General features: G+C 43.5%; 1 long non-coding RNA gene across 4 annotated transcripts in view; it reads left to right on the plus strand.

The window, feature by feature from the left end:
• LOC137323088 (uncharacterized) overlaps positions 1-10,123 on the plus strand; it is a 247,437-nt gene extending 237,314 nt beyond the window's left edge. For all 4 annotated transcript variants that reach the window (XR_010963299.1, XR_010963302.1, XR_010963301.1 and 1 more), the window contains 2 exons: positions 6,680-6,835; positions 6,976-10,123. This is a non-coding gene — a long non-coding RNA (uncharacterized lncRNA). The remainder of the gene's footprint in view (positions 1-6,679; positions 6,836-6,975) is intronic.
• The last annotated feature ends 6,570 nt before the right edge of the window (positions 10,124-16,693 follow it).

Genomic DNA, 16,693 nt, shown 5'->3' on the forward strand with positions numbered 1-16,693 from the left:
CTGGCAGACATGCAGAATGTTAAGTGCACGTCCAGAAACTCAGGAATCATGAGGGCCAATTTCAACCGCCTGTGCCCGGTGTGAACAGTGTGTGTGGCGGTGAGGCGGGGTGGGGGGAGGGGTGCTTAAGATGGTGGAGAAGAGATTTGCACCATGTACCCGCACCCCACCATTTTTACTTGCCTGAATTCGCATCATCGGGACGTGCATGCCATTTTAGTGGTATTGGTTGAGGAAAACCTTTTTTACACAGCGAGTGGTTAGGATCTGGAATGCACTGCCAGGGGGGTGGTGGAGGTAGATTCAATCATGGCCTTCAGAAGGGAACTGGATAAGGAAATGAAAGGAAAAAAATTGCAGGGCTTCAGGGATAGGGAGGGGGAGTGGGACTAGCTGGATTGCTCTTGCATAGAGCCGGCACGGACTCGATGGGCCAAATGGAGTGCATGAAGGAAGGCATTCCAGAGCGATCAAGAGCCAGTGTTGGCTGATTGGCCGCAGCTGTCAAGAAACCAGCAATCATTTTTGCAGGCCCTGGCTAACCTCCCTACCAATCACTGTGGGGGCTTGTCTTCTTACAAGTTGTGGCTACTAAGCAGCAGAGGACTGGCAAATGCAGGGAAACTGTCTGAAATTTGGCTACAGCCTCGTGCAGACATCCTGCAATGCTGACCTATGTGCCGTGAGGCATGTTGAACAAGCCTCCGCAGAAGCACATCATGCAGCATCACCTCAGTTTCAGCAGCAACCAAACATGGGGTCAGGTACTGAGCTTCTTCCTCATTTACTTGTAAACTCTTGGATCAGATCCTTTTCCCTTTATTTTTTCCAGCAATATCTTAATCCCTTTCTCCTTCAGCCTTGGCAAAGGATGATGATGGGTTGAGATGCCTCTTAATGTTTTCCAAACGTTTTCTGAATTTTTGTTTCCCCTAAATGTAACACTCCCCTTTAATTGTCAACATCCCTTTAAATTTGACCTACACATAATTTACCTCTCCCATCACTCAGGTCAGTCCCAGACCCATATGAGTCTGTACCGAGTGCAATGAATAATTATGAATTTACACTGAAGAATTGAGCAATATCTGCAGTTAGGCTTTTGGGCACAATTTGCATCAGTTCTTAACCATTTAGAACTGACTTCGACCTTAAGATGAAAGTCCGCCTCTGTATTTGTTAATTCACTGCCTGGATACAGAGGTCAAAGCATTTATTACACCTTGCTATGATAAAATGACTTGCACAGGTGCTCTGACTGACTACACTCGAGGCATTCTTTGTTCCAAAAATAAATGTCATGACTGAATGGCACACTGTGGAGACATTGGTTTGTCTGCTGATCACTGTTTAGCAGCCTTGAGGGAACAAGTCATGTCACGCAAATCTGGGGCACGACAGATAAAATGATTAAGAACCAGTTAGTGGAAAACATGTCCAAGTCATATCTGTGAACGATTACTTCTTGAGGGCGACACAACTCTTGAAAAAGCATTAATGATTGCACAACAGATTGAAACTGCAATTAGTGGGTCCAGAGCCATTTGATGAGACAGATACATATCAGGTTAATGCAGTTCATCTGACGACTGCTAGCTTCACGGAAGATAAATAACATTAAAAAAATGGTAAAACCTAATTTCAAATAGAAAATCACAAGGGCAGCATTGAAATTAAAATTATAACTTGTAAGGTTCCATTTGGTTCCAGCTGCTTAACATCTCTATCCTTTGCTCTGGGCTGTGTTTTTACCCAGCTGACCATTATCTGCGAATTACCATCATAAGCAAGCATATATATTGTACATTGTGCATATTTCTTCCCCCTGTTGTGGCAGAGGATTTGTTGCAGTAAAAACTACTAATAAACCTAATTTGACATTCATGTAAGAACATATAAGAACATAAGAAATAGGAGCAGGACTAGGCCATAAGGCCCCTTGAGCCTGCTACGCCATTTCAATCAGATCACTGCTGATCTTTGACCTTAACTCCACTTTCCCGCCAGATCCCCATATCCTTTGATTACCCAAGAGTGCAAAAATCTATCGATCTCAGCCTTGAATATATTCAATGATTCAGCATCCACCCCTGGGGGAGAGAATTCCAAAGATTCATAACCCTCTGGGTGAGGAAATTCCTCCTCATCTCAGTCTTGAATGGCCGACCCCTTATCCTGCGACTATGCCCTCTAGTTTTTTTTATTCATTCATGGGATGTGGGCGTCACTGGCGAGGCCGGCATTTATTGCCCATCCCTAATTGCCCTTGAGAAGGTGGTGGTGAGCCGCCTTCTTGAACCGCTGCAGTCTGTGTGGTGAAGGTTCTCCCACAGTGCTGTTAGGAAGAGAGTTCCAGGATTTTGACCCAGCGACGATGAAAGAACGGCGATATATTTCCAAGTCGGGATGGTGTGTGACTTGGAGGAGAACGTGCAGGTGGTGTTGTTCCCATGTGCCTGCTGCTCTTGTCCTTCTAGGTGGTAGAGGTCGTGGGTTTGAGAGGTGCTGTCGAAGAAGCCTTGGCGAGTTGCTGCAGTGCATCCTGCGGATGGTACACACTGCAGCCACAGTGCGCCGGTGGTGAAGGGAGTGAATGTTTAGGGTGGTGGATGGGGTGCCAATCAAGCGGGCTGCTTTGTCCTGGATGATGTCGAGCTTTTTGAGTGTTGTTGGAGCTGCACTCATCCAGCCAAGTGGAGAGTATTCCATCACACTCCTGACTTGTGCCTTGTAGATGGTGGAAAGGCTTTGGGGAGTCAGGAGGTGAGTCATTCGCCGCAGAATACCCAGCCTCTAACCTGCTCTTGTAGCCACAGTATTTATATGGCTGGTCCAGTTAAGTTTCTGGTCAATGGTGACCCCCAGGATGTTGATGGTGGGGGATTCGGCCATAGTAATGCTGTTGAATGTCAAGGGGAGGTGGTTAGGCCCTCTCTTGTTGGAGATGGTCATTGCCTGGCACTTGTCTGGTGCGAATTTTACTTGCCACTTATGAGTCCAGGCCTGGATGTTGTCCAGGTCTTGCTGCATGCGGGCTCGGACTGCTTCATTATCTGAGGGGTTGCGAATGGAACAGAACACTGTGCAATCATCAGCGAACATCCCCATTTCTGACCTTATGATGGAGGGAAGGTCATTGATGAAGCAGCTGAAGATGGTTGGGCCGAGGACACTGCCCTGAGGCACTCCTGCAGCAATGCCCTGGGGCTGAGATGATTGGCCTCCAACAACCACTACCATCTTCCTTTGTGCTAGGTATGACTCCAGCCACTGGAGAGTTTTCCCCCTGATTCCCATTGACTTCAGTTTTACTAGGGCTCCTTGGTGCCACACTCGGTCAAATACAGCCTTGATGTCAAGGGCAGTCACTTTCACCTCACCTCTGGAATTCAGCTCTTTTGTCCATGTTTGGACCAAGGCTGTAATGAGGTCTGGCGCCGAGTGGTCCTGGCGGAACCCAACCCAAACTGAGCATCGGTGAGTAGGTCATTGGTGAGTAAGTGCCGCTTGATAGCACTGTTGACGACACCTTCCATCACTTTGCTGCTGATTGAGAGTAGACTGATGGGGCGGTAATTGGCCAGATTGGATTTGTCCTGCTTTTTGTGGACAGGGCATACCTGGGCAATTCTAGACTTTCTAGCCAGGGGAAACAATTGCTCAGCATCGACCCTATCAAGCCCCCTCATAATCTTAATCTCATTCTACTAGACTCCAGAGAGTATAGGCCATTCTACTCAACCTCTCTTACATAGGACAACGCTCTCTTCCCAGGAATTAATCTAGTGAACCATCGTTGCACCGCCTCTAAGGCAAGTATATCGTTCCTCAGATAAGGAGACCAAAACTGTACACAGTACTCCAGGTGAGGTCTCACTGAAGCCTTGCACAAAGCTCTTGTACGAGGACACCCAAGTCTCTCTGAACATTATCATTTAACAGTTTCTCACCATTTAAAAAATATTCTGTTTTTCTATTCTTCCTACCAAAGTGAATAACCTCACATTTCACCACATTATAATCCTTCTGCCACCTTGCCCACTCATTTAATCTGTCTATATCCCTTTGCAGACTCTTTGTGTCCTCCTCACAGCTTACTTTCCCACCTAGCTTTGTATCGTCAGCAAATTTGGATACATTACACTCAGTCCCTTCACCTAAGTCATTAATATAGATTGTAAATAGCTGAGGCCCAAGCACTGATCCTTACGGTACCCCACTAATTACAGCCTGCCAACCTGAGAATGAACCGTTTATTCCTACTCTCTGTTTTCTGTCCATTAACCAATCCTCTATCAATGCTAATATATTACTCCCAACCCCATGAGCCCTTACCTTGTGTAACAACCTTTTGTGTGGCACCTTATCGAATGCCTTTTGAAAATCCAAATAAACTACATCCACTGGTTCTCCTTTATCTACCCTGCTAGTTACATCCTAAAAAAACTCTAATAAAATTGTCAAACACGATTTCTCTTTCATAAAACCATGTTGACTCTGCCTAATCATATTATGATTTTCTAAGTGCCCCGTCACCACTTCCTTACTAATGGATTCCAGCACTTTCCCGACAACCGATGTCAGGCTAACTGGCCTGTAGTTCCCTCTTCCTCCCTTCCTGAATAGCAGGGTAACATTTGCTACCTTCCAGTCCACTGGGACTGTTACAGAATCTAGAGAATTTTGGAAGATCATAACCAATGCTTCCACTGTCTCTGCAGCCACCTCTTTCTGAACCCTAGGATGTAGGCCATCAGGTCCAGGGATTTGTCGACTTTTAGTCCCATTAGTTTGTTCAGTACTTTTTCTCTAGTAATATTAATTCTTTTAAGTTCCTCACTCTCATTTACCCCTTGGTTCCCCATTACTTTTGGTATGCATTTTGTCTCTTCTACTGTGAAGACAGATACAAAATATTTGTTTAACACATCTGCCATTTCCTGAGACCCCATTATAATTTCTCCTGTCTCGGCCTCTAAGGGACCAATGTTTACTTTTGCTACTCTCTTCCTTTTTACTTACTTGTAGAAGCTCTTACAATCCGTTTTTATATTTCTTGCTAATTCACTTTCATATTCTATTTTCTCCCTTTTTATCAAATTTTTGGTCGTCCTTTGTTGGTTTCTAAAACTCTCCCAATCCACAGGCTTATTACTCTTCTTGGCAACATTATAGGCCATTATAGGCCCTGTGCTAAGGGGTAGAGCCAATAAAGTATCATGTTGTCAGTCTGGGCCCCACTTGGGATACAGATGGGGGAAGGAGGTATTGTATGTGCATCGTGGTTTTCTGCTGGATTATGCGTTGTTATTTATGTACTGCATTTTTTGCTTGAACGCATGAAAGGTGAACTGCTATGAAGCATGTGATTTTGTTGGTGGTGTTTGCAGGACTGTTGCAAGGATGGAACCTCATGGCTCAGTAACATTTTTGCTCCACAGGATTGAATTTATTGTGTGAATTTAAATGAAGCATTTTATTTCATTTTCCAATAATAGTTATAAGCAGTATATAAAATGTATTCATGTTTCAAGTTTTTACAAAATGGATTTAATTATATCGATCCTATTTATTCAAACTAACTTACATGGACTTATTATTTCTCACTAAAGTATAATCTTGGCAAACTAAGAAATCATAAGAAAGAAAAAGAAAGACATGCATTTATGTAGCACTTTTCATGACCTTAGGTGTCCCAAAGCACTTTACAGGCAATGATGTACTTTTGAAGTGTAGTCACTGTTATAATGTAGAAAGCCTCGATATTAACTCGGGTTACGATTGCGCCCTGAGAGGGTGGGTAGCACTCGTGATAAGTTCGCTGGCATGAGGCCTGGGCCATTTTAAACCGCAGACCTCATTACCATTTGAGTGACGGGCTGTTCTCCTTAATATGTTGGGAATCAGACAGCCTGATTTCGGCGCGATTACCTAAGCCTACTTAAAGCAGGGCTGCAACTCTTAAAGCGAGGTTGCATCCCTTGCTTGGGTTTCTGATTGTCCAACTCTAAAGGATTTGTTTGGTGCTGTTATGAGTAGAAGGTCTGCCCCCTACTTTTCAGATGCCTCCCTGGAGGTACTAATAGAGGAAGTGAGGGAACATGGAGGAGATCCTCTTCCTCACAACCTGTAGGAGTATCTCCAGGGTCACAGTTTTTCAGGAGTAGAATGAAGAGACCGACAGGTCAGTGCACCAACTTCACCCCTAGGACCTGGCTTCAATGTAGAAAGAAGTTCAATGACCTCACAAGAGCAGCAGCTGTGAGTACAGCTCTTCATCTCTCCACCTCTCTCAGCAGCACCTCACAACACTCCTTTCAACCCCTCACTCCAACTCCCAACAATTCCCTCCATTCTATCATATCATTCAATAGACAATCACAAGGACACATTGAAAACCTCTCCTTCTCATTCCAAATACTCTTCCTTTCTTCTGTTCACACCACACACTAACACCATTCTCTTCTCACATTCTACCATGCACAACCATCAACTCCTCCCACCATTCCTTCCTCTCTTCACATTACACACTCTTCCATTTACATTCATCACCTCCCCATCCTTACTCCATCTAGCTTCTTCTCCACCTCCCAACACATCCACTGTATGCACAAGCCCCACACATCTCCACTTACCTTTTCAACTGCCGCTCACTAACTCTCACCGTCTCTTTCTGCAGGACAAAACAGCACCTAATGCGAAGGAGAGGAAAAAGATGGGTGGAGGAGTTGGAAACGTCATCACTCTCAGGCAGAGCAGGAAGTCCTTGAGATCACAGGACCAGGCAGAGTAATGATCATCGGGGAAGGCGAGACTGGTGGCTCATCTGAGAGAGGTGTTTGCATTTTACATGTAACTCTTCATTCACCTCAGCAAATGTGCATCAAGCTTCACAACCTCAAGCTGCATTCTCAAGACTATCACCTCCAGAGTCTCTGTGTCATCCTAACTCATGTCCTTTTCTCTTCCCTCTAGGTCCTTCTCAGCATCAAGAGCTTTGTGTAGGAGAGACCTCAGAGGAGAAGAATCACTCCTTCATGCTCCATCCCCTTTAACCTCCAGCTTAGACATTGACGCAAATCGTGGGTTAGACAGCAAGTTAGAGGAGTCTGCACATGGTGAATCATTGAGCTCGAGTGGAGAGCAGCAGATACTGGTGGGAGGGACAGCCCAGAACAGAGCTCGCCAGAGGGCGAGGTCACCTCCCAGCTCTGCTGATGAGGACAGAGATGAAGACTTCAAGGGCTCAGCTATGAAAAGAAAACTGCTGGTCTCACACAAACAGTTGTACCAGGTATTGGAAGGCGTGCCAAGGAGTTTCAGAAGTATAGCTGAAAGTGTGGCGGAGTCCACTTCCAGCCTATGTGATGTCATCTCACATGGCATCAGATCTGTTCAGTCTATCTCTCTGTAATGTGAGGTTGTGGCGAAGCAGCACACCAGGACAATGCGGGAGGCTCTTTGTGGTCCACATTGAAGGGAGCCCACAGTCCTTTCAAGACACCTAAACCTTTCCTTCAGCATCCCAATGGTGTCCTCAATAATGATCCTGGTGGTCCCCTTGCCTTGATTATACACGTGTTGCTCTGGAGTGTTGAGTTTGCGGTGGGTGTCATGAGCCCTATCTGTGGGATTATCACTTGTCCCTCATCAGCCACCATGCAGGTTCCTGGGAAAGGTGAATATTGGGGGATAGGACAGTCTCACAGGATAAATGCCCTCCAATAATCTGAATGTAATGTATAACAGTTCAAAGAATCCCATAAGTAACCAAACTAATATTCTACAGAATGTAATCTAAACAGCTTTAAAAAGTTTTATGGTAAAGAAGATATTGTTCCTTCACGTTTCAGATTTCTCTCTTCCTAGGAAAAGTTAATATATGCTTTAGACAGTAACAAAATTCGCTCACCATAAGCATCACCGTTAAACTGTCAAGACAAACCCTTTTAAATTTAAACCAATATGACAGTACACAGTTACTTAATGCTAATAAAAATGTATTTCATTGTCTTCAGCAGTTTTTCCCTTTCTGGTAACTTTCAAACCTATGATTTGGTACTCTTAATTCCCTGCCCCTTCCATCACCTTTCAAAGCACTGTATTAAGAGTATCATAAAACTGCAGCTACAGTGAAATAAGACCTTTTTCTAATGGACTATACATGTACAGACACCAAAGCCCCAATTTTTAAAGTCATACCGTTGCTATGCTGAGCTTACAGATTTCAGTCACTCTGCGGTGTGGAAATCAGAGAGGAAACAGCAAAATTTTTCATGGAGATTATTTTATTTGCAAGGAATATGCTGAATGAGACATAATGGCGCAGCTCCTGTATGCTGCCGGGTATCACTGGTGTCTCCGGCACTCAGTGCAACTCACGTGATCCTGAGTTAAAATCACATCGGGGTCTTAACTGCGTCACAGGACACCAACTTTTTAATATTAACGAGGCCGCCGTCTGCCTGAAGTGAGTGTCTATGGCCCCTCCCAAAACCCAGTAGTTAAAATTATGGTGGGTGGGAGCGCGGCACGAACATGGAGGTAACAAGGCTGCTGCAATTTTAACCCCTCAAATGCCCCGTTCTCCTTGGGTGCAAGGGGTTAAATTCAAGGCTTTAGTGTTGTTTTGATTTCAATGTTTAATGTTTAATACAGACATGGGATAAACTATAGTGTTAGCAACTGTTAGCAACAAGAAGGACTTCCACTCTTTAACGTCCAGCTGGTTTGTGACAACAGGCACTACTTCATGCAGGTTTGTGCCCAGTTTCCTGGTAGTAATCATGATCTGGGGGTCCCAGTGCAAGAAGATCAAAAAGTTAGTATGCAGGTGCAGCAGGTGATCAAGAAGGCCAACGGAATGTTGGCTTTTATTGCTCGGGGGATAGAATATAAAAACAGGGAGGTATTGCTGCAGTTATATAAGGTATTGGTGAGACCGCACCTGGAATACTGCATACAGTTTTGGTCTCCATACTTAAGAAAAGACATACTTGCTCTCGAGGCAGTACAAAGAAGGTTCACTCGGTTAATCCCGGGGATGAGGGGGCGGACATATGAGGAGAGGTTGAGTAGATTGGGACTCTACTCATTGGAGTTCAGAAGAATGAGAGGCGATCTTATTGAAACATATAAGATTGTGAAGGGGCTTGATCGGGTGGATGCGGTAAGAATGTTCCCAAGGATGGGTGAAACTAGAACTAGGGGGGCATAATCTTAGAATAAGGGGCTGCTCTTTCAAAACTGAGGAGAGGAGAAACTTCTTCACTCAGAAGGTGGTAGGTCTGTGGAATTTGCTGCCCCAGGAAGCTGTGGAAGCTACATCATTAAATAAATTTAAAACGGAAATCGACAGTTTCCTAGAAGTAAAGGGAATTAGGGGTTACGGGGAGCGGGCAGGAAATTGGACATGAATTTAGATTTGAGGTTAGGATCAGATCAGCCATGATCTTATTGAATGGCGGAGCAGGCTCGAGGGGCCGATTGGCCTACTCCTGCTCCTATTTCTTATGTTCTTATGATGCTGTTGTCGTGCGCCAGTCCTCAATCCCCCTCTCTTCCACCCAGACCATTCAGGGTTTCAGGCTGGTTGCTTGGGGACAGTGAAATCCATGCCCAACCCGAGCTATGATTGAGTAAACAATTTCCATCTTGAAACAGAGGTCCCGCTCCTTGGATAAGTCTGGAGGCGTCCTTCAGTACGACCCCGAGGGAGCTTCCAGATCAGTGGTGCTGTGCTGCATGCTTCATAACTTCATCTTGCAAAAGGGAGCAAATCTTGGAGCCATTTCATGAGGAAGCAGTGGAGCAGAAAGAGCAAGTGGATGTCCAGAAAACTGAAGATGAAGAGAAAGAGCAAAGGCCAGCAATACTGCCAGAGCTTTATGGCAGCAAATAACAAACAAATAGTTATGTTGCATTGTCTCTCCCCCCCACCCCACCACCCCACCAGTTCCTCCAACATCACAGCCGCATCTTACACTCACCAGATGAATGCCCTCATGTTGTATGCCAACACCAATACAAAGGAACTGCTGCACAATAACAAAGTTGTTCATAACAGTTCATTTCATGATTGATTACAGTGAAGTTTGAAAAATAAAGATCACCCTATTGCAAATGCCTAGTATCTGTCTTCTTTGCTTATTTTCCTATTCTGGGGCTCCTATCAGTTGCTTCCCCAATGTCTACAGCATGAGAGGTGGAAGGCTGCTGAACTTCCACTGAGGGTATTTGAGATGGCCATGGTGGGAGTCCTTAGAGGGCCTGACTGCTGACTGCCGTATCTCAGCGCCTCAGTAGCCTCACAGCTCTGCACGAGAGCAGAATGCAGGAATGATGTGACTCTTTGGATGCCTCTATCCATGCTCTCCTTCATGGTCTGAAATCCAGAGGAAATGCTGGAACCCAGAGCCAAAATGGCAGTAGTCTGACCTTCCATCAAAGGTGTCAGAGCTATCAGCAGAAGCTCCATCCCTGCTGCAGTGTTCATTCATAAGAACATAAGAACATAAGAAATAGGTACAGGAGTAGACCATACAGCCCCTCGAGCCTGCTCTGCCATTCAATCAGATCATGGCTGATCTCCAAACTCAACTCCACTTTCCTGCCTGATCTCCATATCCCCTAGAGTCCAAAAATCTATCCAGCTAACCACATGCTCCACAGCTGACTGTATTGTTTCCATGCCCTTCTCAAATACCCAACACATGTTGGAACTGGACTCCTCCACGCTCACCGATATTGTGAGCAGGCTTGCTGACAAACAGTCCAATGTACTGAGAAATTGGTCATGAAAAGCCATCAGTCTTCTTCTAAAGGCTAGGCCCTTGAAGTCAGCATCTGTGCCCTCTGCAACCTCACCCTCCGGCAAGCTGGTTCCTGAGCCATCCTATCTCCCTGCCCTTTATCCTGCACACTTGTGCTGGGTAAATCTTCCAGTGCACACCCCTCTAGCTGAGCAACTAAATTACATGGAGTGCCACCTTCTGAGATTGCATCTGCAAGAGTACGGTCGGGTAACAGTGTGTGCTCAGGAGGGCTGGCCTCCTCTTCTCTGCTCCGACTGGGACCTCTACAGCTGCTGGATCTGGAAAGTGATGAGAGGGACAAGGGTTAGCAATTATTGTTAAGGGTTAGCAGATGACTGCCAGCTCAAAGTAGAACCACTTTGTCATGTAAGGTCTGTTTAGGGAGAGGTTTCAATGAGAAGAAAAAAAACAGGGTAAGATGGCCAAACACCCTGCAGAGCGTATCCTCCAGCCCCACCAGTCACATCGCTCCTGACATGCTCCCTGCTCACAATCTCCATGGCTGCCTCCTCTAAGCATTGATGCTTCATTGGTCATCCTCTTCCCTGTGCCTGTCTTCCTACTGTTGTGTGTCAGCTTCTCCTGCAAGAAGAAAGGAAGTGTGTTAGTGTGTGGCCTGGTGAAAGGTTGTGAAGCTGTGCCTGTCAGGGTATAATAGTGTTGCAAGTGCGTGAAAGATGACACAGGTGTTTGGAGGTGAGGGAAGTAGTTGTGAGGACAGCAGCAGGTTCAGAGTGTGCCGGTAGTAGCAGAAGGAGGTTCAGTGAAGTGTGCTGGGGAAGCAGAGGAGGGAAGGCTTTTGAGTGTAGGGGGCTACAGGTGGTGCAGAGCTAATCAGAAAGTAAGAGAGATGTGGTCACATCATTGAATTTTTCCTGGCATTGCAGCCAGATCCTGGGCACGATACTCCTCGCATTCACCTGCTCTGCCACCTCTGCCCTCTGGTGCTAGGCAACTTGCCTTGGCACCCTTCTACCATTGGCTGGAAAGAGCAGCTCCTGCACACACACCTCCAGAGCAGTGACTGAAAATCAGGGGCTCCTTCCTGCACCACCTCTGCCTGCCATTTCCAGCATTGAACGGTCATTCCAATGAGAGCAGCCAAAGTGCAACTCCCCTTTAAGAGGTGCAGGCTGCCTTTACATGACGTCATTGACGCCCAATTTCCCACCCCTCCAATCGTGAGCTGCCAATAAGCAGCGCAATTACTACTGGTAGCTCGCCAATCAGAATCAAGTGAGGCACGGGCTCCAATATCCTGCGTACCTCTTGATGACGCTATCGGGCGCACATTCCGATTCGCGCTGGTTTCCAGCGCTAGTTGAATTTTTCCCCTGCCAATGCAAATAATTGCATTACATTGTATGTGCATATCAGCTAAGCAACGTGCTAAATCTTTCAGAACTGCCAGCTCTCCCGGGAGGCTGTTAGCACAAGAACAAAGTAATTTGTAGTCCTCCACTGGGTTCAGAACTGAAACATCTCGACTGTGTTGAATCAAGCAGGAAGAAGTTCAGTGTGTTGTTATACCCATGGGATAGTAACACAGAGTGCTTCACTATCACAACTAATATATACAACATTGATGATTAATGCGTGTATTTTTGTAGCAGTCCTTTTTATCTAACTTCTTATTTTGTGCCCTATAGAATCCAACATTTACATGAAAGGTGTTTATTTTGTATTGGAGGTCTTAAAAGACAATGCACCTAAGTATTGGTAAGCAGTTAGCCATCACAACTCAATTGCCTTAAATGAGAGAGCATCTGTCAGATCTCAGCCCGAGCACTAGGTAGGAGCACCATGTTGTAAAAGCGTTATATCTTAGGAGAGGAAGGGGCAAAAAGAGAGAGAAAAATCTAAAATGATTCTTATGGGGTGGAATTGATCTGTGTAGTATTGGTAACAAGTGCATTAATTGATCCATTATGAAATTTTGCAATCTACTGTCCTAACAAGGTAGTCATGTATCTCCTGTTGGCCTACTGTGGAATACAGTGGTTTACTGGATATCGGTGATATGGTAGCCTGGAAGGAGAAAGTAATGAGGAAAATGAAGATTTAAAAAAACTATTTTTATTTATGATTTTGATTATTATCAAAAATATTTCACTGTGTGTATTTGAATGAAATATCTCACTTAAATCCATTGACCAACACTGATTTAAATTTGTTATCTTTTAATAAGCTTAAGCAGCTAATCCTTATTAGCAAGCTCATGGAATCAGTTAAAGTAAGAATTATGTTCTTTTTTAAGCCTTTGTAAAACTGTTTATTTTAAATTATTCTTAATTGACACCATTGATACTATTCCTGTGAGCATTCCATCAATGGAGAAGTTGGTGTGTGATGAGCACAGAAGTTAAAGTTTATAAAAATAAAAGCAGCAAAGGCTGGTAATGAACAGCAGGTGTATCAGAGAAAAGGCAGGTTATCATTGCAGATGTGGAATCTTTGTTAGAGTACCAATTTTGACAAAAAGACCCACCCAAAATGTTCAACTTGTCATTTTTGTTTACAGATGCTGACTGAAATGCTGTGTATTTCGAGTATTCTCAGTTTTTACTTCAGATTTCTAGCATTTGTATTTTTTAGTCCCCTTTTTATTTGTATAGTTAAAGCCTATACCAAAAATGTTCCTCACATCACTTCAGATCAGCCACGATCTAATTGAATGGCAGAACAGTCTCGAGGGGCTGAATGGCCTACTCCTGTTCCTATGTTCCAATGTTCTATTGGTCGACCATGACATTATAATTTACCTTGAAGTAAATTATGAACATTAAGAGATAAATTGAGAACTGTATGATCAGCAATTGTATTTCTTGTTGTGAAGCAGTTAAAAAGTTGTTGTATAGATATGAACTTGAACCTAAATGTTAAATCCAAATCAATCTGAAATCAGTTGATTGATGTGATTTTGACCTCACCTCTAGACTTATCTTTGCCAAGGACCATTCCTGCAGGTCCCCGGCAGCGGCATCCTGCTGGGCCTAGCTTATAAAATAAGGCCCAGAAGTTAAAATGGCCTGGGCCTCACATTGGCTTGATGCTCGCCCTGCCAGCACCACTATCGACCCCTCACTCTGAGTTAAAAGCAGGGCTTCTGTGTCATTCTTTCATATGGGGTTTCCCTTACTTGCATTTTTAACCATCTTACTCATACCAATCTCCCTTCCTGCACATGTCTTTTACATTGTTCAACACCTTCACCATAGACCACCACAGTCTGGTCAGGTTGCTTCCAATCTTGTTCTTAATGGTCATTGTATGCAGTCAGTATTATCTCCATCAATTGCTGTAATATAAAAATTGTGTCATGTCATCAGGTTGCAGTATCCTCGATCAAATGCCTTTCTGGCAAAGTTTTTCCCCTCTCTCTCGGGCTACTTTAATCATTCTTTGGCTCTAAAGGAACAATGCAAATGTGAACAACAGCCATGATATTGTTTCCTCTGTGTCTCTCTAGGTTGTTATACTGAGCATTTCTGCAGTTCACTGCAGACAATTATAATACTCTTCCTTCACTAAGCTAGCCTTGCCATTGGAGTCTGAAATACTGATAGCCAGAGGTCACATGACAAATGCATTTCGCAGTCTTCCAGCATTAATAGGCAAGATAACATATCACTACAATTTTTTTAAGGGATCATTGGCAGCAAATCTTCCTGCTTCTTCCTGCTTGATTCTCCCTCCAATCCCTGTTGCAACAGCAAGGAGAAAGATCACTACTATTCCTCTCATAACCGGAAACCTCTTTTTATAACCTAACCTGGACTCTGGAACCTTGTTTGGGAATTTGTAGTGTGAGGAAGCCATTAGCAGTATCCCTCTCCACATTATACCATCAATGGAGGATCAAATTAGTGAGCATTTAGAGATGCAAGTGATAATCAAGACCAGCCAGCACAGATTTGTTAAAGACAAGCGGTGTTTGACAAATATAATGCACTTTTTTCAAGAAGGGATCCATTTTGCAGATAAAGGGAATACAAAATATGTAGTGTATATAGATTTCCGAGACGGTCTTTGATGAGGTGTCTCATAAAAGGCTTGTTGCAAAAATTCAGGCAGATAGTGTAAGACAAAATGGAGCAGCATTCATGTAAAGTTAGTTAATGGACAGGAAACAAAGGATTAGAGTTAATAGGATTTGTTCAGATTGGCGAAGGGTTGGAAATGGTATATGGCAGAGCTTGGTGCTACATTCACTTTTATTTTGATATATATAGATAATTTTGACTTGGGCATAGAGAGCATGATATCAAAATTTGTCAATGACACAAAAGTAGGCGGGTTGGCAAAATACTTCATAAGGACATAAAGAGGTTAGTGGTATAGGGATATTGGTGACAGATGCAATTTAATGCAGCAAAATGTCAGGTAATTTATTTTAGGAGGAAAAACAAGGAATGGGAGTACACACTTAGTGGAAAGGTGAGTAGGAACAGAGAGAGTGAGAAGTACAAATACATAATTCCTTGACAGTGAGGGTGCAGGAGATATAGCTATAAAAAGCCATTAGCGTTTTCGGTTTTATAAATAGGGGCACAAAGTAGAAGAACAAAGTTAAATCGGTACAAGACAATGGTTAAGCTACAGTTACAGTACTTTGTGAAATTTTGGGCACCCCATTATAGAAAAGACATTGAAGCCATAGGAAGCGTGTAGTGTAGATTCAATAGGATGATACCAGAGATGAGACACAATTGCTATGAGGAAAGACTTGTGATACTGGAATTATTTCCACTGTAGCAGAGAAGGCTAAGAGGAGATTTAATTGAGTTGGGAAGTCAGTGAGGGGGGAGGGGTTCTCATCAATATAATACTTTACTACAAGAGTGAGAAGAGAGGTTAGGAGAATTTTTTTATGTAGGCAGCTGTTGAAGTATGGAATGCCTTGCCACAAAGAATAGTTGAAAAAGATCATTGCACCTTTTAAGGGAAGAGTAGATAAACATTTGAAGCAGAGGAAGAAGTAGGGATACACGAATAAAGTGTGGGATTAGTTTTGGATTGCTCCAGCAAAGCACCCCTACAGACACAATGGCATCCTTCTGTTCTGTAATCTTCTTTGGTTTTATGGTTCAATGGGATGGTATTTGTGAGGCAATTCTGTGTCATGAATATTATGAATGCTCAATGCTCAATTGAACCCAAACACAAAACAAAATAACGTAAATTAAAGAAAGGGATTAATAACAAAGAAACAAGATTGGTCTTTAGAAATCTGTTTAATTAGAATGACTATTGGGATATACAAACATCAGCCACAGCCCTAAAGAGAAATGTTTTTTTCTTAATTTTGGCATTTCTGTGAATCTGAACTAAATTTTATGAGTGCTTTGTTTTGTATTTTGTCATATGAACATTGTTTTTACATAATAATATAGTAAATTATATTAATGCAATGATTATAATCTAACAAATGTTTTTGCTCTGTACCAACTTTGGCTGAAGTCATCCAAATGATTGATGTGTGCCAGTCACAGCAGCTAAAAATTAGGTTTGTGTGAGAAGAGGTTCTTTGCTCCCTGCATACTTGAAACATATTGCAGTCCATATTAAAACCAATAGCAATCAAGTGACACTTTTCACAGTCAGGTATGAGTATTCCTATTGCAAAGCATAATTTTATAAGCTTTCCAAATGGTCATATGCCACACTTGTTACCCTCTGTAAGATTGACATTCTGGATGGGGTTCTGCTTGTGCACTCAACAACCCATGAGTCCTCTCTCACCATTGCCTCCCCACCCCCATTTATTTTAATGAATAAGAAAATCATGAGCATAAACTCCAGCCTCTGTCTCTTTCAGCCTAACACACTTACAGTAGTTTATAGAACATAAAATAAAAGTGTGTAATCCGTGCTCTCTC

The sequence above is a fragment of the Heptranchias perlo genome, chromosome 6 (genome assembly GCF_035084215.1).
Source record: "Heptranchias perlo isolate sHepPer1 chromosome 6, sHepPer1.hap1, whole genome shotgun sequence".
NCBI lineage: Eukaryota > Metazoa > Chordata > Chondrichthyes > Hexanchiformes > Hexanchidae > Heptranchias > Heptranchias perlo.